We start from the raw sequence: 26,309 nt of genomic DNA on the forward strand, positions 1-26,309 counted from the left end.
TTGTATGCTTCATAAGAAAAGTCCTGGCTGGTATCTGTCTGGTGGATCTATCTAGATTATAATTTTTTCAAAGCCTCTTCTGGAATGACAATTGACATTTTGAATAACAATTTAGTCCTTAGTTTGTATCATGAAGGAAACACAGGTAAACACGATAACTTATTCCAAGGCTTTAACCCAGATAATCAGAGAATAGTTTTGTCACTCATAAATGATGTGTCTATAATTATCATACACTGCACAAAAAGAAAATAAATGAACAAGTTTTTTTTTTTTTTTCTTTAAGATTGTTATTTCTCCATGTGTTTTACTGAACTCAGCAAGGCATGAGTGAATAGCTGAGGGCTTTCTAAATCTGGTCTTTCCACATATCAGAGCTTAATGTTTTATAGACACCTACGGCAATAGGCTGTGTAGGAACTGTCAATATGTCTACACCCCAAGGAATATCCATAGGTCTGCTCTTTTCTGTGCTCCCTCCAAGCATGCCTTTTCACCTTCCTCATGCAAACTTTTCATTCCTTACATTCCAACCTCACCAAAGGCTAATTATTTTCTTTTCAGAAACATCTTCCTCCAGAGAGAAAATCTGAATTTTGTACCTATTTTCTTAAATTCTATTTCCTGTTTCAATATAGTAACTCATCCTTCATTTCCACTCTGGCTGTGCTCCAGGATTTGCTTGTCAATAGGAATACTGGATAATTCCAAGACCCAGCGCTTCCACCACAGCCATTACTGCAGAGGCAACATGTAGGCCATACTTACAGGGTCTTGGGCCCTGTCTTTCACATTTCATAAATGTTCTTAGAATTGTATCTTTATGCAATGGAGGGAAGTACCAAGAGTTTTGGAATATGGCTCCCCAAATCTGAACATCAAGAGAGGGATCAAACTTCATTCTATACTAGGCAAATTAGCCTGTCTGAGCACCTTGATACCCTCAGAATATAAGCCAACACCTTTACTTATTAACTGCTAACAGGTACTTTACAAACACTTGTAATAGCAGGCTTGTAGCTCAGTAAAAGGAGGTGTGACTGGATTTTAAATTGTGTGCTTGCATTTTGAAATAAGCAATAACCAAGCAGGCTAGAATTCTTTTTTCCCTAAGACCTTGCTTCCTGTATACTCTGCATACACAATACTCATGAATAAAAGGTACTGCAATTGCTTCTAATGTCCCAGTTGGCAAAACAAGGGATTTCTGCTTTCTAAACCAAGGTTCCCCATTCTTTTGGATTATATGCTACAGTAAAATTTTCTAAGAAATTTTGGCAGCTGAAGTAGGATTGCCAAATTTTTTACTTTTCCAATTAAGGTCATTAAAAGAAAAACAAAATAAAAAATAAAACCAATCAACTACTTTCACCATCACCATGGTTTTTTAAAAATGTTAGAAAGCCTGCTTGCCAGCTGCTTGGATACAAACTTGGTGCTGTTGGTGGAACACAGCTGGAGTGAGCCTGGCCTTGCCGGCTGCATGGGAGCTGGGTGAGGCCTGTCACTGCCGGCTTTCTGCCACTTCCCTGGAGACCTATATGATGCAGCAGAGGCAGCCATAATTTCCTTGGGAACATAACTCCATTGGCCTGAGAACCACACCCTCATCCCCTACAGTGGCCGCAGCAGGCCCCGCCAAGGAGAGTCTGAGCTCAGACCTGCCTAATCCTGCCCCAACCTGATGGTTTTTCCATACCTGCCCTAGTAGTTGAAGACAAAAGACATAATCTTTTGGCAGCTCAATAGCCCCGCCCATCACCTCAGAAACCCAAGTACTCATCCTGGCCAGTGTAGAGTAAGATTATATCCCCCTTCTACTACTGCAGCTGTTACTCTCTTAGAAGTACTTTTGGAGGTCTCCAGCCAACCAACTGAAGCCATGACAGCAACTCAGAACAGAACCACCCTGCTCCAAAGAAGAAGAAAACAACAGCTAATTCCACTGCCTGCAACACCATGGCTAACCAGAGGTCCTGAGTCTGTCCACATGACAACTTTACTGCTAGCATAACCAGCATTCAAGAAAACCAGTGCACTAAAGAAAACTACAACCAAGGACTCTCACACAGTCCACTTCACTCCCCTGCTACCTCCACCAGAGCAGGTGCTGGTATCCATGGCTGGAAGACCTGAAGACGGATCACATCACAGGACTCTTTGCAGACATTCCCTAGCACCAGCCCACATTCCCCAGCACCGGGGCCCAGTAGCCTTGCTGGGTGGCTAGACCCAGAAGGGCAATTAACAATCACTGCAGTCTGGCTCTTAGGAAGCCCCATCCCTAGAGAAAGCGGGAGAGCACCACATCAAGGAATTGCCCTGTGGGACAAAAGAATCTGAACAACAGCTTTTAAGTTTTAGACCTTCCCACTGAAATGGTTTACCCAAATGAGAAGGGACCAGAAAAGTAATTCTGGTAATATGACAAAACAAGTTTCCATAACATTCCTAAAAGATCACACTAGCCCTCCAGCAATGAATCCAAACCAAGAAGAAATCTCTGAATTGCCAGATAAAGAATCCAGAAGGATGATTATTAAGCTACTAAAGGAGGTATCAGAGAAAGGTGAAGTCCAACTTTAAAAAATTAAAAAAAAAAATGCAGGATATGGATGGAAAGTCTCCAGAGAAATAGATATCACAAAGACAATCACAACTTCTGGAAATAACAGATACACTTAGAGAAATGCAAAATACACTGAAAAGTTTAACAACAGAATTAAACAAGTAGAAGAAAAGACTTCAGAGCTTGAAGACAAGGCTTTTGAATTAACCTAATCCAACAAAGACAAAGAAAAAAGAATTTAAAAAATGAACAAAGTTTCCAAGAAATTTGGGATTATGTTAAACAACCAAACATAAGAATAATTGGTTTTCTTGAGGAAGGAAAGAAATCTAAATGTTTGAAAAACTTATTTGAGGGAATAATTGAGGAAAACTTCACTGGTCTTGCTGGAGATCTAGACATCCAAATACAAGAAGCTCAACGAACACTTGGGGAATTCATCTCAAAGATCATTACCTAGGCACATAGTCATCAGGTTATCTAAAATCAGGATGAAGGAAAGAATCTTAACAGCTGTGAGACAAAAACACGAGGAAACCTATAAAGAAGAACCTATCAGATTAATGGATTTCTCAGCAGAAACCCTACAAGCCAGAAGGGATTGGAGTCCTATCGTTAGCCTCCTTAACAAATATTTATCAGCCAAGAATTTTGTATCCAGCAAAACTAAGCTTTATAAATGAAGGAGAGATAACACCTTTTTAAAATAAACAAATGCTGAGAGAATTTGCCACTACCAAGCCAGCACTACAAGAAATGGCAAAAGGAGTACTAAATCTTGAAAGAAAACCTCAAAATACACCAAAATGAACCTCCTTAAAGCATAAGTCTCACAGAATTAATAAAACAATAACACAATGAAAAAAAAAACCCACAAAGTATTTAGACAACAACTAGCATGATGAACAGAACAGTACCTCACATCTCAATACTAATGTTGAATGTAAATGGCCTAAATGCTCCACTTAAAAGATACAGAATGGCAGAATGGATTAAAATTCACCAAGTATCTGCTGTCTTCAAGAGACTTATCTGGCACATGAGGACTCACATAAACTTAAACGGATAGAAAAAGATATTCCATGCAAATGAACACCAAAAGCAAGTAGGAATAGCTATTCTTATATCAGATAAAACAGACATCAAAGAAACAACAGCTAAAAAAGGCAAAGAGGGACATTATATAATGATAAAAGGATTAGTCCAACAGGAAAATATCACAATCCTAAATATATATGCACCTAACACTGGAGCACCCAAATTTATAAAACAACTACTACTAGACCAAAGAAATGAGATAGACGGCAACATAATAATAGTAGAGGACTTCAGTACTCAACTGACAGCACTAGACAGGTCATCAAGACAAAGTCAACAAAGAAATGATGGATTTAAACTATACCCTAGAACAAATGGACTTAACAGATATTTAAGAACATTCTACCCAGCAACTGCAGAATATACATTCTTCTCATCAGCACATGGAACATTCTCCAAGATAGACCATATGATAGGCCACAAAACAAGTCTCAATAAATTTAAGCAACTCGAAATCATATCAAGTACTCTCTCAGACCACAGTGAAATAAAATTGAAAATTAACTCCAGGGTGAACCTTCAAAACTATACAAATACATGGAAATTAAAAATCTGCTCCTGAATGATCCTTGGGTCAACAATGAAATCAAGATGGAAATTAAAAAATTATTTGAACTGAACAATAATAGTGACACAACCTATCAAAACCTCTGGGATACAGCAAAAGCAGTGCTAAAAGGAAAGTTCCTAACATTAAATGCCTACATCAAAAAGTCTGAAAGAGCATAAATAGATAATCTAGGGTTACACCTCAGGGAACCAGAGAAACAAGAACAAACCAAACCCAAACCCATCAGAATAGAAATAACAAAGATCAGAGCAGAACTAAATGCAATTGAAACAAAAAAATATGCAAAAAATATGCAATTGAAACAAAAATATGCAAAACAAAAAAAAATACAAAAACTGGTTCTTTCAAAAGATAAACAAAATCAATAGACCATCAGGGAATTTAACCAAAAAAAGAAGAGAGAAGATCCAAATAAGCTCAATTAGAAACAAGATGGGGGATGTTACAACTGTTACCACAGAAATACAAAAGATCATTCAAGGCTGCTATGAACACCTTTGTGTGCCTAAACTGGAAAACCTAGAGGAGATGGATAAATTCCTGGAAATATACAACCCTCTTAGATTAAACCAGGAAGAAATAGAAACTCTGAACAGACAAATAACAAGTAGCATGATTGAAACAGTAATTTAAAAGTTGCCAAGAAAATAAACTCCAGGACCAGACAAATTCATAGCTGAATTCTACCAGACATTCAAAGAAGAATTGGTTCCAATCCTACTGAAATTATCCCAAAAGATAGAGAAATAGGGAATTATCCCCCAAATCATTCTATGAAGCCAGTATTACCCTAATCCCAAAACTAGGAAAGGACCTAACAACAACAACAACAACAACAACAAAAAACTACAGACCAATATCCCTGATGAACATAGACGCAAAAATCCTCAACAAAATACCAGCTAACTGAATTCAACAGCATATCAAAAAGATAATACACTATCATCAAGTGGGTTTCATACCAGGGACGCAGGGCTGGTTTAACTATACGCAAGTCAATAAATGTGACACACCACATAAACAGAAGTAAAAATAAAAATCACATGATCACCTCAATAGATGCAGAAAAAAGCACCCGAAAAAATCCAGCATCTCTTTATGATTAAAACGCTCAGCAAAATCAGCATAGAAGGGACATACCTTAAGGTAATAAAAGCTATCTATGACAAACCCACAGACAACATTATACTAAATGGAAAAAAGTTGAAAGCATTCTCCCTAAGAACTGGAATGAGACAAGAATGCCCATTTTCGCCACTTCTATTCAGCGTAGTACTGGAAGTCCTAGCCAGAGCAATCAGACAAAAGAAAGAGATAAAGGGCGTCCACACTGAAAAAGAGGAAGTCAAGCTGTTGCTGTTTGCTGATATAATCATATACCTAGAAAACCCTAAAGACTCATCCAAAAAGTTCCTAGATCTGATAAATGAATTCAGTAAAGTTTCAGGATACAAAATTAATGTACACAAATCAGTAGCACTGCTATCTACCAACAGTGACTGACCTGAGAATTAAATCAAGAACTCAACCCCTTTCAGGATAGCTGCAAAAAATAAAAAATGAAGTAAAAATGCTTAGGAATATATCTAACCAAGGAAGTGAAAGATTTCTACAAGGAAAACTACAAAACACTGCTGAAAGAAATCATAGATGACACAAACAAATGTAAAAACATCCCATGTTTATGAATGGGTAGAATCAATATTGTGAAAATGACCATACTGCCAAAAGCAATCTACAGATTCAATGCAATTCCCATAAAAATGCCACCATTATTCCTCACAGAACTAGAAAAAACATTTCTAAAATTCATATGGAACAAAAAAAGGCCCACATAGTCAAAGCAAGAGTAAGCAAAAAAAGAACAAATCTGGAGACATCACATTAATCAACTTCAACCTATATTACAAGGATATAGTTACCAAAACAGCATGGTACTAAACAATGGAACAGAATAGAGAACTCAGAAATAATGCCAAATACTTATAGCCAATGGATCTTCGACAAAGCAAACAAAAACATAAAGTGGGGGAAAGGACACCCTGTTCAACAAATGGTACTGGGATAATGCAAGCCACATACAGAAGAATAAAACTGGATCCTTATCTCTTACCTTATACAAAAATCAACTCAAGTTGGATCAAATACTTAAATCTAAGACTTGAAACCATAAAAATTCTAGAAGATAATATCAGAAAAACTCTTCTAGTCATTAGCTTAGGCAAAAACTTCATGACCAAGAATCTAAAAGTAAATGCAACAAAAACAAAGATAAATAGATGGAACTTAAACTAAAAAGCTTCTGCTCAGCAAATGAAATTATCAGTAAGCAGACAACCCACAGAGTGGGAGAAAATATTCACAAACTATGCATCTGACAAAAAACTAATATCCAGAATCTACAAGAAATCTGAACAAATCAGCAAGAAAAAAACAAATAATCTCATCAAAAAGTGGACTAAGGGCATGAATAGAAAATTTTCAAGAGAAGATATACAAATGGCCAAGAAATACATGAAAAAATGCTCAACATCACTAATTATCAGGAAAATACAAATCAAAACCATGATGTGATACCTCGTTATCCCGGAAAGAATAGCAATAATTAAAAAATAAAAAAAATAGATGTTGGCGTGGATGTGGTGAAAAGGGAACATTTTTACACTGCTGGTGAGAATGTAAACTAGTATAACCACTATGGAAAACAGTATGGAGATTCCTTAAAGAACTAAAAGTAGAACTACCATATGATTCAGCAATCCCACTACTATGTATGTGCCCAGAGGAAAAGAAAAGTCATGTTTATAGCAGCACAATTTGCAATTGCAAAAATATGGAACCAGCCTAAATGTCCACCAACCAATGAGTGGATAAAGAAAACACACACACACACACACACACGCACACACACACACACACAGACACCCACCATGGAATACTACTCAGCCATAAAAAGGAATGAAGCAATGGCATTCATAGCAACCTGAATGGAGTTGGAGAACATTATTCTAAGTAAAGTAACTCAGTAATGGAAAATCAAATGTTGTATGTTCTCACTTATAAGTGGGAACTAAGCTATGAGGATGCAAAGGCATAAGAATGATACAGTGGACTCAGAGGACTTGGGGTGAGGGGTGGGAGGGAGATGAGGGATAAAGACTACACATTGGGTGCAGTGTACACTGCTCGGGTGATGGGTGCACCAAAATATCAGGAATCACCACTAAAGAACTTAAACATTTAACCAAACACCACCTGTTCCCCCAAAACAATTGAATAATAATTTTAAAAAGTTAGAAGGACATGATCTTAGAATAAATAATCATCCCTTAAGTTAAAAAAATTAGCTTTAGAAAAAAATATTACATTTTCTTTATTTTTCTCATTTTGCTACAGATGACTGTGGGCACAGTGGTGCTATTTCACACACACAGCTTCACCTAGATCATGGTCAAGGCAGCTGCAGTTTGACACCTGCTCCTACTCAGTCTTTGGGGGATTTTTCAAGCTTGGTGAAGTTCCAGGCTCCCAGGATCATCTAGGTCAGGGATGTCCAATCTTTTGGCTTCGTCAGGCCACAGTGGAAAAAAAAAGAATTGTCTTGGGCCACACACAAAACACATTAACAGTAACAGATAGCTGATGAGCTAAAAAAAAAAAAAAAATGTAAAAAAAATCCCATAGTGTTTTAAGAAAGTTAATACATTTGTGTTGTGCTGCATTCTAAGCTGCTCTGGGCCACGGGTTGGACAAGCTTGATATAGGTCAATATTCTTTTCTTTGAATTTGTATTTTCCGCATGTCACTTGAGCAATCAGAGGAAGTCACGCTTTGGGCAACCTGAGAGAAGCAGCTGTCTTTGACTGAATACTCCCAGTGTGACAGGCACTATGCTTAATGATTACCTATATTTTAATCCATAAAAAGAAATGAGAGATATTTTCATCCCCTTTTTCCAAATGAAGCGACTGTGCTTCAGAGACATTAAGCATATTTTCTGAGCTCACGGTGCCATTTAATGGTAATTCTGGGATTTGAACCAAAGTCTCTCTGAATCCAAAGTCCTCATATTGGAATTATCTGTTGCCATAGAATGTATTATAACTATTACTTTGGTAGAAGCAAAAAAATGACACTTTGCTTCCAATATGGTGTGAGGGTCATGTGTGCAGAACCCCCCCCTCCCAAAATAACAGGTTACTCTGACTGGTTCTGGTCCTCAAATTATTTGAACTTTAATTATTTCACATAAACCTTGGCTCCCTAACAAAAGCAGTTTAATCCTGGATTCTTGCTATGCTGGTGACTGTGGCTATGTCTTGATCCTTCTGAATATGGTAGTTGCATGAGAAAGCGGTTTTTCCACTATGAGTAGACAAATGTAAACTTGGTATCCTTGGTAATTTTTCCATATATTCCCTTAAAGATGTGTGTTTTGTGTTTGTTCTGAAGTCTGACTCCCTTGCATTTATTGGAAGTAAACTTTTTTCTCTTTCTCTCCCAAACATTTCTGTCTCTCAGTATTTCTCAGTCTTTCAGGTTTTCTTCAATCTGTTCCTCTACCCTACCTGATGCTACACTTCCTTCACTCCCAACTCCTTCCCCAGGTAGGCAGTCTCTTCCTTTCCTCCAGTCAGGCCAACCTACCCTGGGGTCTTGGTCATTACCATCATTGTCATCTTCCTCTTATTTCTTCCCATCATCATCATGAATTTTAAAGCATTAATTTACTGTATGTCTAGAATTTTGCTAAATCCTTTACACCTATTGCTTCTTTTAATCTTTATTATTTCTAGAAGTCACGTGGCATCCTCACAATTATGCTCATTTTTTAAAAGAGAAACTATGATTTAGACAGATTATGCCATGTACCTAAATTCATATGGCTGAAAAATGGTGAAGCTGGGTGTGTAAGCTAGGCCTGTCCAAAATCCATGCTGTTAACTACTTTATATTGCCTTTCTTCTTGAACACTTCCACAATTTCTTGGACTGCCCATACATCATGATCTAAAGCAAGGTCATTCTCACTTTCCAGAGCCATAGAGAATTCCTATCCTCTCAAATTTTAATCAGTACCATGGCATTAGGCATTGTTCTGTTTATATCATTTGCCACTATGTTATAAGTGCCCTGCCTACTCAGCTAAAACCTAAAAGAACTGGGACACACAGACATGCAAGAAATAAGTAGGAAACAATATAAGTCAATTAACAGCATCTCAGTTTTATAGCCAGAGAATATATTGATAGGTGGATTTCCCAGCAAGTTACCCAGGGTGGGCCCAAAGCTTTAAGAACATCCAGAAAGATGCATTCAGGAAGCTGACGGACATCAGGGATTTGGCACAGTTGGCCTACTGTTTCTCTTTTCTTTCCACAAATGCTTACCGAGAACACACAGTATGTTGGACACTGGGAGAGGTACTGGGGATGCAGAACACAGGGGTAAATGAAACAGTGTGACAGGTAAACTCTGAAAACAGGAGCCTCAGTCTGGAGTTGGCATTTTTCAGTACTGAGCAAGTAAGGGGTCTTCCCCATGTCATGGAAACACAAGTACACACAAGGCCACACTGACCATTTCCTGTTACATCTGCTTCCTTCTCAGTGCCCCATGTATACCATTTGATGCACACTGAAAGACAGAGGTTCAATAGATGAGTTGGAGCCATATAGGGGTATTTGTTTAACAGAGGAGGGTAGTGATTTTTTAAATCCTTGGAAAATTCCATTGTCTTTATAAATTTAATTCTTTTCTAGAGACCCAGCTCTCTTCCTTCTACCCTGAAAGGTTTCAAAGACAGCTCTGTTGCCAATTCTCTCTTCTGACTGTGTTTATTATAAAGATTGACAGGAGAGTGAAGTGAGTGTTACATAAGGAACAGCACAGGGTACCTGGAATTGGGATGGGGCCCACATTTCACAATTGCGGTACATTCTACAAGGCCCACACAATTGCTCTATTAAATTAAATGACTGCAGTCTCCATCTGCACTGGTAATCTCCACATAGGCTGGGCGCCTTTACAGCCAATAGCCTGCAGGTGTGCAAATAAGCACTCACAGTCCATACCAGATGTCAGGGCCTAATTAAAATATAGAATGAAAGTGCTCTTCCCTAGGTACTAAGCAGGCAGCACCGTGGTGCTTCTTGGGACAGGAAATGGCAAAGGCAGAAAATTTAATTCTAGTTGTAGAAGCAAATGTCTGCAAGAAATCCACCTCCTGAGAACCACTTAGCAGTAAAAGGGAAGTCAAAAGGAAACCATCTCATTCTCTTGTTCAACATCATTTTCAGTCGGTTGCCATAGTACAATTAGTACCATTGCCATAGCACAATCAGACCAAAAGCAGAGACTTAGAGTTAAGGATTCCAGCTTGATTTATTCAGATCCTGAAATCAGAAAAAATCAGACATGCCCTAATGATAAACAAGTCGTACAGTTCATAATTTTGCCCGAAGGGGATGCCATGTCACCTGGATTCTAAAGGCTTAAGAGAACAGCTGAAGAGCTATTGATCAACTAAATAATGTACAAAGAGAAGTGATAGGAGGTAACTGTCTTTTAAAGCCCATGAAGGCCCGTGTTTGGGGTGATAATAAAAGTTTATAATCACTTAAGAATCTACCAAATCCTTCCCCCTTTCCTCCTAATGTATTCTCTGTTTCTGTCTCTGTGTCTCTGTCTCTTTTTCTGCCTCCATCTCTCTCTGTCCTCTCTCTTCTCTCTCTCTGCCTTTCTTGCTTTCTCTGGCTCTGTTTCTGTCTCTCTGGATGCCCACTGGCTAGTTGCCCTTCCTCTGCAATTTTGTCTTTCCTTCTCTACTCTCTTCCCCACCCCACCTCCTCATCTACCTCCTTCTCATTTCCTCCATTTATTTTGTTATGTTACGAAAAACATGGGCCTTGGAATTGCAAATATCTGAGCATGAGTTCTGGCCCTGGTATATTTTCATTTCATTTTAGCTGAACACATTTTTTTTCCTTTTCCTTAGGCTTAATTTAAAAATCAGATGAATTGAATTCCATGGTACTCTCAAAAAACAAAATTAAGTTATTTGAAATATGGGTAGCTCCCAATTTATTTCTTCAGGAACCCTAAGGAACACTCTTTTTCATTTAAAAGTGGCTTTTCACATTTCCCAATGCAAGGTATTTTTAAAATCTTTGGTAGTACATGTGGTAATTTTGGTTAGTGTACTTTTATTTTAATAGCAAAGCATTTATTTTAACACGGTCTTAGAAAAAAATGAAATAAGCACATCAAAACCATGTTTTCATGGATGTAAAATAGTTGATCGAAATAGTATTAAGTAAACCACTGAATAGATGGTAAAATAGTTGATCTAAATGGTATTAAGTAAACTACTGAATAGACGGTATGCAATTCTGGCAAAAATAATGAAGGTGTTACTTGAATGGCGGTGTAACAATTTTAGGAAGAGTATTTCTATAGCGTAGGTATTTACATACTCAGCATATATTGGGTGGACACCATACACTAGGTCTACACATTATTTTCTATCCTTTTTCTCACCACCCTCAAAAATGACTGAGGCTCTGAGTGGTGAATACATTTGCTGAAAGAGATGGAAATGGGGTTGAGTCAAGGCTTTGGCCTCAGTTATAAAGTCACACACCTTCGATTATATCGCAATACCCTCAGAAGTATGTACAGTGCCTGTAGGTGGTGAGTTTGTAAGAAATGATGGATGTTCACTGGCATAATCATTTAGGTAAAATGTATCCTTAAACTCTCATATCAGCCTTACAAGGTAAACATTCATCTCTTTCTTTTAGGGGTGATAAAATAGACATAAGAAGGTTAAGTGGCTTACACCTCATGCTGAGGAGTATTTGGGATTATTCCTAAATACTGTCTAATAATACAGCATCATTAGCATCTTTAACTTCCATTTCTTCTAAGTGCTGGCTGAAGAGTCTTGGGTGTCCCACATATAGGGTATGATTATAAAATAATGAGAATAATCTTTAAAGAATTACTTCATAAGCTGCTAATAAAAGGTAGATCTCATAAATTTATTGTCCCTTTTATAGAAGGTATATGTCCTTAAAAAATTTGATTGTGTATATTTAAGAAACTCCACATGATATTTTGATGTACATAGGTATAGTGAGATGCTTACTATAGTCAAGCTAATTAACATATTCATCATCTCACATAGCCTCTCCCCACTTTTTGTGGTAAGAATACCTAAATCTACTCTCTTACCAAATTTCTAGTATAGAATACAATATTATTAACTATTATGCTCATGCTGTACCTTAGCTCTCTGTCCCATCTTGCTTTTCTCCAAGCCAGAGTTGGTAAGAAAAATGTATCTGTGGTAGGAAGGATTCTAAGATGGTCCCCAAGATTCCTGGCTCCTGTTTCACACATACTGTCTCCCACTCATTCAGTTCCATACTATTCTAGGTACTGCTGGGAAGGGGTATGGCAGATGTATTTAAGGTCCCAAAGCAGTTTACCTTAAGACAGAGGTTAACCTGGATAAGGCTAATCAGGGAAGCCCCTCCAAGGGCTCTTCCTGCAAGAGAGATTTGAAGTGTGACAGGTGAATACTTAAGTCGCTTCCATAACTTGGCTATTATAAGTAGCACTGCAGTGAACATGGGAGCAGAGATTTCTCTTTGACATACTGATTTCAAATCTTTTGGGTAAATATCCAGAAGTGAAATTGCTGGATCATATGGTAATTCTGTTTTTAGTTTTTGAGGAACCTCCATATAGTTTTCCACAGTCACCACTAATCGACATTTCTGATAATAGTGTATGTACAAGGTTTCCCTTTTCTCCACAAGCTCTTAATACTACCCTCAGATGACGCCTGCAAAGTGTATCATCCCTTATGGGTTTGTGTGCCAGGTTGACTTTTCTGATCTGCTCATTTCCTCCTGGACACTGTGCCTGTCATCCAGGAAGCCAATGGGAGGTGGTGTTTGTGGGATATGGCTGTGATGCCTGGACTGTGGTCTTGTGTCCTCTAACAGCAGTTCCTAACCTTTTGGCATCAGGTACCAGTTCTGTGGAAGACAATTCTTCCAGGGATGTGGGGGCATGAGGATGGTTTTGGGATGAAACTGTTCCACCTCAGATCATCAGGCATAGATTATTGTAAGGAGCGAGCAACCTAGATCCCTGGCATGCACAGTTCACAATAGGGTTTGTGCTCCTATGAGAATCTAATGCTGCCAGTGATCTGACAGGGGTTGGAGCTCAGGCAGTAATGCTCGCCTGCTGCTCACCTCCTACTATGCTGCCCGTTTCCTACTGGTCCATGGCCTGGGGGTTGGGGAACCCCTGTCCTAAAAAGTCAGTCTTCCCTGGGGCAAGTCAGCGATGCTTAACTCAGACAGATTCCCAGATGTCTCTGGGTTTGCAATTCTAACTGAAACCCACAGTGTAAGTCTTTAAGGAGAAATCTGTTGGTAGCTCTAAACAGTTGCTGACACGTGGAAAAACCAGGACTGCATGGACAACACTTAAGACAATCAACCATGAAAACTATTCTGCTAATTTTTAGAATTTTGTTGTGCTGACTCAGTAAGAAGGCTATTCGAAGGAAATCAGGAACACCAAGGGTGTATTTGTTGTTGTTATTTGTTAATTAACTTTGTGGTTCTGTGACCTTCGGGTTACTTAGCCTCCCTAGGGCATGTGTTAGTGGGTCCCTGAGATTGTTCTAAGGACTGATGCTAATCTGTTTGCTAAGAATCACCTGAGGAGTTCTGAAAAGTAGAGAAGCCTGGTCTCATTCCTTAGACGTGTTGAAAAATAGTTGTAGTCTTAGCTAATGGAAGCAAATAGCTTTGTTTTAGACAGGCTTTGTAATGGCTTATCAAAGGAATAGGGAGGTACATGAAGCTGAGAGCCTGAAAACGGGCTGGATGGGTAGGAAGTCTGGGTCCCAGCCACATGTATATTTTAAAGGCACCTTGTGTGATGCTGATGTTCAGTTGGAATTGGGACTGTCTTGGCGAGGTGGTTTCTGGGGTAATTTCCAGCTCTGTTGGAATGATACTAATACTACTAAGAAGATTGCCCATTTATTCAGCTAAATAATTTATATGCTATTTGTTAGGTATATTAGCAGCTCCAGAGCGGCTAATAGCTGAAGAGTTATAGATTTGGAGCAGTTAATATTTTTCCAACATCACAGCAAGCAAGTGGCAGATCTAGGCCTTAAACTCCATTCGACTTGACTCTTAACCATTCTGCTACCATTTATTCTTCAGCAGTATAGTGGCAAGTTCTGGGTGAAAGAGTTTTAGGGCACCAGAAACATCCCACCTCTGTTCCACCGAGCAGTTACATGGTATGTGGATATTCCTATGCCTGGCAGACAGTCTTATTGTGGGCACCCTGACCTCCTAGCTCCTTTGATCACAGAATCTAAGTAAAAGGATCGTGTTTTCATTAACAACAAAAGCTACTTTACAAAAAACTAATACAGTGGCTCTGAAAGCTCATGGGTCATTTGCCATTGTAAAGACTCAGGGAAACTTTTGTGGAGTCATCACACTTGTAAATTTTCTTCTCCTCTGTTTATTCATATACGGACTCCCGATTTAGTGCTTTCCTCTGCAGGTAGGGAAATGCAGCAGTTTTTCCTGAGGGCTCTAATTGAGGATGATGTTTTCTTCTGCTGTGGTTCATTAGAAGCGTTTCCAGTGTAACCCCAGGAGGTGGACATACAAAGTAAATGACATTGGTCTTCAGTTCTGCCCCATAGGAAGAGCAACTGGAGATCCCAGCAACTTAATGACAGCTAATGAGGACAGAGCTCTCCCCAGGTTGTACTGGCTGTGCAAAGCAGCCTCCGGGTGTTATCACATTTCCCCCGGAGAAGCAGCTGAAATCTAAGTGTGCCTAAGAACCAGGGATATCCAGGGTTCTGATTCCCTTTCATCAAATTGTTGCATGACTTTAGGCAAATCTCTCAATCTTTCTTGATATTCAGAATTTGTACACGGGTAAAATGAGTTAAAAACACCCTCTGTTGGTGGCTTGAGGCTTAGGGAGACATCATATCTGCAAACTGTTGGCAAAGAATTATGTGCTTTGCCAGATTTGGCTCTATTAACTGTGCCCCCACTTCCTTGGCACAGTCTGGGACCATTGTTTATATTTTCCTGAGGTGACTTATGTGTTGGGAGGCAGGTGGAAACCTGGTCCATGAAGGACTTATTGCTTTAGATTTCTTAATTTCAGGTTGGGAACAAAAATACAAATCTAGTCTGTATTTTGCTGGGTGTTATGTTTTGCAAGTAACGGAGACACAAACTTAGGCTCCAGCTGCGTCTGGCTTTGTCTGTTTGTGAAGGGCAAGGCCTGTTTGTTTTCTGCAGGGAGCCTCTCTTTTCTGCCTTGTTTTTACTCCCAGTTAACAATCTCACAGTGTCTTAGGGTTGCACAGAGTCTCCCTCACTGGAGGGGGTGTAACTATGAGCCATAAATAAAGCCAGCAAATGGGGAAAAATCATGCTGATAGTATTTTACTTGTGCCAGCATCACTGCCTCCGTGGACCCACCAGGCACCTATGGATATTCAGATGAATCTTCTGAATCAGGGAGGCAGAACTGAAGTTTGTTTGACTCCTTTGAACACAACTCTGTTCGTGATCTGTAGCAGCTCTGCAGAAGTCACTAGCCGTGGCTGTGTTTATCAGTCAGACCCCTGGGCTTTGCCCTGGCTTTTGTCTCCCCAGGCCATGCCTGTCTGCACACAGCCAAGTCAAACTCTATTTCCAGGGGCTGAAGTAGACCTGTATCTGCCACTGGCCAGCCTAACAAAGCTTGCCTCTCGAGGACAGAGGTGTTTGAAAATGCAACTAAGCAGAGTGCAGAAAGGCAGATTTAGTCAAAGTCCCACTGCCTGATTTTAATTTGATAGTGCCTGCTTTCTTTGTTTTGTTTTCATAGCTGAAAGTCCTTCCTAGTATACATATTTTTTAACCTCTGAGGATTACTATAGGAGCATAGGGCACAGAAAAATAAGATGAACCTTATATGTGATTGGATATGGACTACAGCACTGACATAACTTTTTGTTCTAGCTCCAATCCCAGTCTCAAGTCAGCTTGACTCCTTTAAACAATGTAGTGAACTATTCTTGTATGTTGCCTGGGTTTGAATCCAAGCTCCACCACTTACTAGCTACATGGATTCAAGAACTCATTCTGCTTTCTACAAGTTTCAGGTTTTTTTTTTGAGATGGAGTCTCGCTCTGTTGCCCAGGCTGGAGTGCAGTGGCGCAATCTCGGCTCACTGCAAGCTCCACCTCCTGGGTTCATGCCATTCTTCCGCATTAACCTCCTGAGTAGCTGGGACTACAGGCGCCCACCACCATGCCCGGCTAATTTTTTGTATTTTTAGTAGAGACGGGGTTTCACCATGTTAGCCAGGATGGTCTTGATCTCCTGACCTCATGATCCACCTGCCTCGGCCTAAGCTTCAGATTTTTAACCAGTAAAAAGGAGAGAATAATTGTAGCTGCCTCACAGGCTTTTGGAGAGATTAAATGAGCACCCACTAGTATCCTATAAATATTAGCTATGGTGGTTACTGTCAAGAGTATTCAGGGAGATTTTAACTAGGTGTCCTGGGGCAGCTTTACGAAGGGAATGGATGGCAGGCATGTCAAGGGATCTGATAGTATCATATCAGGCTGTAAACTCCATGGGGGCCAGGATTGTGCCTTGCTCACTTATTTCCCTATCCTCAGTGCTTGGAACATAAGAGGTGCCCATAAATATTTGAAGAATTAATGAGGCAGATGACCTAAGTTCAAGTCCCAGTTCTGCTACTTTTGGTCTTGGGCAAGTTATTTACCTTCTTGGATTCTGAGTTTGTACATTTATGAAATGAGGAGAAACAATCTTTCAGGAACAGCTATAAAACTAGTCAGCTGGTACTGTGTGCTTACTATATGCCAGGCACTGGCTAGGTATGTCCCAGGGGCTACATTGTCTGATTTTTCACAGCAGCCCTGTGAGGTAGGTGCAAGTACTGCTCTGTTTTGTAGCTGGTGTAACTGATATTTACAGAGGGCAAGAAATGTACCAGAGTGACACAGCTACTGAGTGATGGAGATGAGGTTTCCAACCACTTAGACTGGTCCCATACTTTGTGGATGCTCTATGCCTCATACAGACTCTGGGATAAAGCAGGAACTCAAAATGTAGCCTCTGCTACTGCTTTTATTAGTAAGATTTTTTTTCCTGTGACACTTGGCCCAAGGGAAAGGTTCAGTCAGCCTAGTCATCTCTATGCTTATAACAATACGTCCATACTTGAAAAAGCCCAGTCAGAACTCAGAGGCTGAGATTTCTCTGTGTGTTTTTGACACCCTGGCCAGCATACTGATTTGAAAATTGAAGCAAACACATGTCTTCAGAATGATTTTAGTTGGGCACTTGCTAGTAACTTCCACAGGCAGCCAACCAGGAAGGCAAGGGAAAGAGTAGGTTGACACTTTTGGGGAGCCCTGAGTGATCTGGCAAATGGGGATAAAACAACGTAAAGGCAGGTGCCTGAGCCAGACCCTACCTCCCTGATGTGATGGCAAATTATAAAGTTGGGGGAAAGCTTGAGAGGGATAGGATCTTTGAGGTCATGTAATCCCAGTGAGGAAAGACGACCAGAGTAACAAGGATATTCAGAGATATGGAAGGGATGGCGATGAAGGGTCACTGATGAAGGGTCTGCATGAACAACCCCTAAAGTGGGCACCCATGGTTTGTGCCAGGCCAACGTCCACTGCTCCATTTTCTGGTGACAGTATCTTGGTTTGGGGAACTGCCCACACAAGTTAAATATGTTGACCTGAAGCTGATGCTCTCCTTACTGCACCGTACTATCACTGCTCAAGGCTGCCCTACCCTCCTATTAATAGATAAATCCTGCTAGCCAGTCCATGGAAGAGTTCCTACACTTGCTTCCCACAGCTGCATTGGGAAATCCAAAGATGGAAGATGGAGCATTAATTTCTCTAGCCTTCCAGCAAAGTCACATAATACAAGTACCTTTCTCTCATGGTAGCATTGTGGGGCTTGTTCAGCTAAGATACCAATTATTGAAGCAAAGTGAGAATCAGAGAATTACACAGGATGTGTACAGAAGCTGGCTATATGTTCCTGTTATTAATTTCACTATCCCCAACCTGGCTCCAGCAGTGACTATGTGGTTTTTATATAATCAGCAAAAAGCTACTAAACACCACCAGTGAAAGCCAAGTATTTTTCGAAACAATTCTCTAGAAGATATACTTATTGCAGCATTGCATATAAAAGGAAAAGATTTAAATCCACATAAATATTCATCTATAAGGAGCTGTTACATAAATTTTGGTACATTTCTACTATACAATATTATGTGGCCATTAAGAAGAATAAGTAATGGTTGTGTATACTAATATAACACAATCTCTAAGAAGTAACAGGTGAAAAAAACCACCTACAGAGACTGGGTGTATCACTTAGGTTATAAAAAAATAAGGGGCATCCACATGTGTATTTGTATGGATATAGACTCTCACCGGAAGGATACACACATACAAAGTGGTTGCTTTAGGGGAGAAAAGTGGAGAGGCTGTAGACAGGCTCTACAGAAAGCTTAATTTTCAGTAAATATTCATAATGCATTAAACGTGCTTTTTACCATGTCCACGTATTATCTATTTAAAGTAAACACATAAATAATTTTAAAGCCATAATAAATAGTTCTTTATAAAGTATAAAACTTCACTTGGAAACAGCATCTGAACTTTCCTCCTTCACTCAATCCCAATGAGGTGGCAGCATTTAAAAGCATTTTATTTTCTCCCACAGTGGAGACCACAGCTCCAAGGGTGGAAGAAAGACTGCTCCAATCCTACAATATCCTTCCTTAAGAGATTTGATGACACAAAGTGAAAGGAAGAAGTTGTCCAAACTCCTACTCATTCAGTATTTCTTCAAAAACTCATAATAGAGCAAAGAAGAGGCTGAAAGTCAGCTTCTCCCCTCTCTTTTAAGTATCTGGGCAGCAGAAGCATCCAACTCTGTCCCATAAGCCTACTTGATTGTCATCTAGGAAGTCATGGACCAGAGAATGTCACATCCAGAGAACATCAGCTCTGGGCAAGACAATCCATTGTGGTGTGAATAAAATAACTTCTATTCATAATCACTTTTATCCAAAAATATTTACTTTTTTAAAATTACAGATATGTTATAAATACATATACATATAGTAAGGGCATATTCTGAAAAGTTATTGCTAATAGGGGTACATTGTCAAAATATTTAGACCACTTTATCAGCTAATTCCAGAGAGGCAAAAGGCACAGTGGCAATAACACCAGTGTTAAAGTCAGGTGGATTTGTGTCTAAATCCCAGCTCTGTTCCTTATTAGCTGTGCTACCCTGAGTGAGTGATTCTGCTTCTCTATGTCTAATTCATCACTTGTAAAAATGGGATAATAGTAGTAGGCATCTTAAGAGTGACCATGGTGAAGAGGGAATGGAATAAAGCCTGTGCAGCATTGAAGCAAAGGGAGAATGATCAGAGAATTACATAGGAGGTGTGCAGAAGCTGGTTATGTGTTCCTGTTATTAATGTCACTATCCCCAACCTGGCCCTAGCAGTGACTTTGTGGTTTTTATATAATCAGAAAAAGGCTACTAAACACCAGTAGTGAAAGCCAAGAACTTTTCAAAACAATTCTCTAGAGGATATACTTATTGCAGCATTGCATATAAAAGGAAAAGATTTAAATCAACCTAAATATTCAGAATGGCTCCCACTGATTCCTACCCCCTAAGATTTACACCCTTGTGTCTTCCCCTGGCCTTGAGTAGACATAGTGACTTACATCAGTGAACATATTAGGCAAAAGTGATGGGATGTCACTTCTATAATTAGGTTACAAAAGACTGTGACTTTCCTCTTGCTAACCGTCTCTCTTACTCTTCTTGTGTATATGCCCTAAAGGGGAGGGCAAGCTGGCAAGAAACTAAGGGGAGTCTCTGGACAATGGCCAGTGAGGAATTGAGACCCTCTGTGCAACAGCCTTGGAGGAACTGAGTGTGACTAATCACCGTGTCAGTGAGCTTGGAAGTGGATCCTTCCCCAGTTGAGCCTTCAGGTGGGCCTGCCGTCTTGGCTAATACCTTGATTGTGTCCTTGTAAGAAACCCCTGAGACAGAGAACTCAGGTAAACTCCTCAAAGATTCCTGACCCATAGAAACTGTAAGATAATGTGTATTATTCTTTTAAGGCAGTTAATTTGGGGGAGATAATTTGATATTTGTCGATAGAAAAATAAGGTAGCCTGCAAGTACTTAACAATGGATGCTGTATAAAAGCTCAGTAAAAGCTGTGGTATGGAATATCACATAGCAGATGTATGGCTATGTCCTTATCTCATACCCATAGCAGACATCACTGATCACAAAATATTTTCTCCTGGTGAATCCAGATGCAGTCTCAGAATATTAACACTAAAGTCCAGGAAGCTATCAACTGTTCAGACAAAACCAATTCTAATCTAGTCAGTACTTATCATCTCTTTACTCTAATATGTAATATTCGTTTAATGGGAGACAAATTCTTTCTTTCATGGTGAGAGATAGTACTGCTAATTATTAGAACAAATCTTTGAATGTATACAAAATATAAATGGCTGACATTTCATTTCAAGAATAGATTTTCCTCTAGAGGAGGGTGAGAGAGACTGAGAGTACTGGAAACCTTAAGAGAATGGAGGAGATAAGCCTAGAAGTAGAAGCTGGGAGCATGGAAGCTCACCTTATCTCTCCTTTTAAACCGTGATTTAGCCTTTTTATAGGGTGCCATATAAATATGCATGTTTTTTGGTGATTTCATAGAACATAATTTATTCTTTTTTATACAATAACATCATTTAATCACAATACTAACAATGCATTTGTTTCAGAAATGCAGGCAGTTGAGATTAACCACATATAAAACTCTAAGGTAGTATGTTCAGACTTAAACATCTAGAAAATAGTTTCCAGACTTAAAAATAGTTATTAAATCTCCTTTGATCACACTAAAAACTTCACTTCTATCTGTGCATCTCATTGGGGTTATTTCCAGGAACATTTTTCCCCCTTTACCCCAGTGTACTGTGTAATAACTGGATTCCCGAACTGAACACTCCTGAAACTTTTCCTACTCAACCACAAGAGAATTTATTCTTAATTTCAATAGATACTTTTAGATTCCAGCAATTGTTTAGAATTCATGATCTACTCAGGTCTATAAATTGTGATGGCATCATTAAAGTGACTACAGATTATACTGCACTATATTCTAGGGAGGCTTTTTCCTTTGATTTCATAGTAAATGTGTTACATGTGTCATATTTATCTAAATTCAAAGCATAAAAGTAATAGCATGTTTATATCTTAAGGGCTGCCATTTTGAACAAATGAAGGAATGGAGGGGAAGTTGCTATGGAAATGATGAAATTGTCAAAGGAGTAAATTGTTGTTTTGAAATAGGGAACATATCCTTCAACTCAGTATGAAATGTGTTCTTTGCCCAGTACAATAATAGTGTGGGCTATTTAAATAATGTACTTTTAGTATTTATGTGCTTCATTTTGTTGATTAAAGCAGAGAGATCTCTCGAAAATAAGAAGAAATCCAGGTGAATGACCACAAGGAATTGTCCTTTAGGTCCATAACATGCATATGAAATACCTGGGGATCTTGAGAAAATGTATATTTGGACTCAGTAGGCTGGTCTGGGTGAGGCCTAGAATTCTGCATTTCTAAGGAGGTAGTAGGTGCTGTGGCTGTGGATGCTGCTGGTCTGCAGATCTCACTTTGAATTGCCAAATAGCAATTGTCCTTTTGCCTTGGGGATGTTTCAAAGATTTTTAGGTCAATGCTGCTCTACCTCCAGGAGCCTGTGGTATTGTCGGTTTGTGATGGGTACAGGGTGTCTGTTCAGTTAGCTCTTTTGCTGGGCACAGAACTCCAGACAGACATTAAGTGAGTTAGGGAAATTGAAAACCACCGTTGCTGCTCTGGGAAGGATGACAAGAATTCAAGAAACTTAGGTAAGATCCTGCATGATATGATAGAAAACATCTTTGGAAATAGGAAAGGCCAATAAATATCATTTATGGAAAGAGAAAAAATATTTCATTTTCCAGTGTGCTTTGGAGCAACTCAAACTGGCACAACATAACAGAACCCATCCATTTTGCAATCTATAGAATTCACTATAAAGTCACATGTCCAAGTTTATTCCTACTTTAGTTTTCATAATCGCACAGCAACCTATCTTGTTTAAAACTGGAAGTAAAATATAAAAATAAATCAAATGCTGGCCATAAAAATAGGTTGACCTTGAGGCCAGGGTTGAGTGGTTTACATTAAAGACAAACTCTTGACTGACAAGGATGTTCCTTTTACTACAACCTGTTCCTTATACAATACTTTCTGAGGCAGAATTAATTTTTTGCCTTAAAACAGTAGAGTAATGCCTAAAATTGTATGGTTCTACATTTCAATTGTTGTGGGATAGAAAGTATTATATACAAAAGAGATACTGGGGGGTTGAGTAAGGAGATTGGGAAGATAATAGATTCCCTAGAAATGTCACTCTTTAGGAAGTTTCTTGCAAATCTCTTCCTTTCGGAAATATTTTCTATATAATTTATTCACTCTTTCACCCAAAAATGTTGAAATGCAGTAATGTAAATATATTAAACATTTGCTATATATTGGTCAGTAACAGCAACAACCACCAGAACTGGCTCCTGCCCACAGGGAGTTTACAGTTTAGACAAGGCACAGAGAGTCATTGCTGAAGTAAACACTAAAACAAATCTAACGGTTGTCTGCAATAACAGCAGTTTTCTTATTTGTTCTGTGACAACTCGGTGTAAAAATGTGGCATCAGCAAAGTTTACATTTATTGCACTTTGTCCCCATTTTCTTCTTCCATACACAGACACACACACAAACACAGACACACACACACACACACACTCTCACACTTTAGGAGCCCAGCTTCACAGGCATATCTGAGCCTCCAGAAGGGATCCTGCAGTATCAATATTCTAGTCCTCTATGGTTCTTCCCTCCCATCCCTGACCTAGCAGTGACTCTTCAAGGAGCTTACTAAAGAGACAACAATATGTGCAGAGAAATATCTCTGTGCACAAGAATGTTTTGATGTAATTAAAAATAGTGACGATATAGCTAAGAATGACAGGTATAGTTTAAAAGAGGATTGAGTAAAGAAATTATCATTAATTCCTGAGATGCAATACTAATCAATGGCAAAAAATGACATGTACACACACACACACAAACTACAAAGGAAAGATGTCTATAATATTGAGTTCACAAAGCAGGTTTGAGAATAGCTTGTATAAAAGGATCTCACTATGTAACACTGTATTCATGTGTGTTATGTGTTTATACATAACAGGTATTTCCATTATATAGAAGTATATATACACATATATTACAAATTACATATACACATGTAAGTTGTATACCTCCTCCAGGAGGACTTTTTAATTCAAAGGAAATTTTTTATTTTCTTCCATAAGTTATTGGGGTACAGTTTGGTTACATAAGTTCTTTAGTGGTGATTTGTGAGATTTTGGTGCACCCATCACCCAAGCAGTATACACTGCACCATATTTGTAGTCTTTTATCCCTCATCCCCCTTCCACTCTTCACCCCAAGTCCCCAAAGTCCATTGTATCATTCTTATGCGTTTGTGTCCTCATAGCTTAGCTCCCACATATCAGTGAGAACATACAGTGTTTGGTTTCCAATTCCTGAGTTACTTCACTTAGAATAATAGTCTCCAATGTCATCCAGGTCACTGCAAATGCTGTTAATTCATTCCTTTTTATAGCTGAGTAGTATTCTATCATATATATATATACACATATATATATGATTGATATATATTCCATCATATATATGATATATATTTCCATCATATATATGATATATATATGGTTGATATATAACATATATATGATATATATATCATATATATGATATATATGATATATATGGTTGATATATATCATATATATGATATATATGATATATATATATAGTTGATATATATATATCATATATATTGATGGGCATTTGGGTTGGTTCCATGATTTTGCAATTGTGAAACATGCTGCTATAAACATGTGTGTGCAAATATCTTTTTCGTATAATGACTTCTTTTCCTGTGGGTAGATACCTAGTAGTGGGATTACTGGACCAAATGGTAGTTCTACTTTTAGTTCTTTAAGGAATCTCCACACTGTTTTCCATAGTGGTTGTACTAGTTTATCTTCCCACCAGCAGTGTAGAAGTGTTCCCTGTTCACTGCCTCCAAGCCAACATTTATTGTTTTTTGATTTTTTGATTATGGCCATTCTTGCAGGAGGACTTCCTTCTATGCATGCACACATCCTGTGTTCCACTTATCGTTGCAGCTCATCAGGGAACTGAAATTGAGGAAAATAATAATAGCTTAATCCACCTTGGCCAGGTAGCATATTTGTACTATAGCTGGAAGCTTCGAAGCCCAAGTGGTGTGGATCTTCGAGGCAGATCAATAAAAGACAGATTTTGGGACAGGAAAGTCTTTCTGAAACTCTTGGATTACTTCCTATAAATGACCAAATATAAGGCCATACACAGCTCACAGGAGACTCTTAAAACTGAATGGCGAGATCTTGCAAAATTATCTTCTTTTGGCTGCACAAAGCAATTGCCTATACTTGAATGGTGGTAAGCAATGCTTGGGACAATGAATTTGAGAGTCCTTTTTAATAGAATGAACTCCTGCAGGTAATTTTCAGGCAACAACTCAAATTCTTATCTAAAAAACTAATTTTTAGCTTTTCTTTTCCTGTTGATGTTTTTTCAGGCAGGTGGAGGATTTTCTTAAGTACTTGGTATCTGCGGAGTTATGCACATCTTTGTGAAGAGCCCAGACAAATTAGAAAGTCAAATTAGCAATGCATATTTAATGCTATTTGTAGTTGTTGTTGTTGTTTTTAAGTTGGCAGTGATGTTTACTCTTTGAGGGGGAGTTTATAATTATGCAAATTGGAGAAGCAGTCTGCATATGATATAATGATAATGCCTTGGGTTTTATATCTAGAGTCTAAGTATTTCTTTCATTTTACCCATGACTAGAGGGGAGGTTAGCCAAGGCTGGTGCCTGCTTTCTCTGCCATGATGGAATATATGAGGTCTTGGAACTTGAGTACCTTTATAAGCTTTCCTCTTAGAGGAAACACTGCTGAGATTTTCATAGTATCATCTTATAGTAGATACTATTGATTGCCTTTGCAATCACTATTCTTTCTTCCTTTTTCTTTCTAATAAGATTTTAGATTTGTTTATATATCCACTTTTCTCCACACAACCATGTAGTTCAGGGAATGTGAGTCCCATTCTTAACATCAAGAAGGGACTAACAATTAGTCTAAACCAATCGTGGTGGTTCCATTTGCTTTGCTAAGGACTGGTTTAGGCAAGGGTGTGTAACACATTTCTGGCCAATAAATGTGAGAGGAAGTTTGCTGGAGACTGATGAAAGAGACAGCCCACTGAAGAGGTCATAATCCAAGTCTTGGTAACATTACTGATTTACTCCATTGACCATCTGTGGACCTCTCTTACCTTGGGACTTCTTATGAGGGCCAACAACTTTTTTCATTTTATTTAAGCCACCTTGAATCTGTACTTTCTGTTACTTGCAGCCAATAGTACATCTTAAGTGATATATAATTTGACAGGTCCTATGTTGTCTGGGGAATATATACAATGGAGAAAGTTTAAACCATTTACTTGGCATCTGACATACCAGATCAGCTGATGTTTATTTTACTGGGTTGGAGGAAGAGATAGCGGTGGTATGTTGTTTTTTTTTTTTTTTTTTTTTTTTTTAATTTAGACTCAGAGGGTACATGTGCAAGTTTGTTTCATGGGTATATTGAGTGATGCTGAGGTTTGGGCTTCTAATGACCCCATTGCCTAAAAAGTAAAGATTGTAC

The 26,309-nt window shown here is 38.7% G+C and overlaps 1 protein-coding gene across 3 annotated transcripts in view; it reads right to left on the bottom strand.

Moving 5' to 3' along the window:
- Positions 1 to 26,309, bottom strand: part of ATP10B (ATPase phospholipid transporting 10B (putative)) — a 274,541-nt gene that overhangs the window by 183,092 nt on the left and 65,140 nt on the right. The window lies entirely within an intron of this gene.

Source organism: Pongo pygmaeus, chromosome 4 (assembly GCF_028885625.2).
Source record: "Pongo pygmaeus isolate AG05252 chromosome 4, NHGRI_mPonPyg2-v2.0_pri, whole genome shotgun sequence".
Taxonomy (NCBI): domain Eukaryota; kingdom Metazoa; phylum Chordata; class Mammalia; order Primates; family Hominidae; genus Pongo; species Pongo pygmaeus.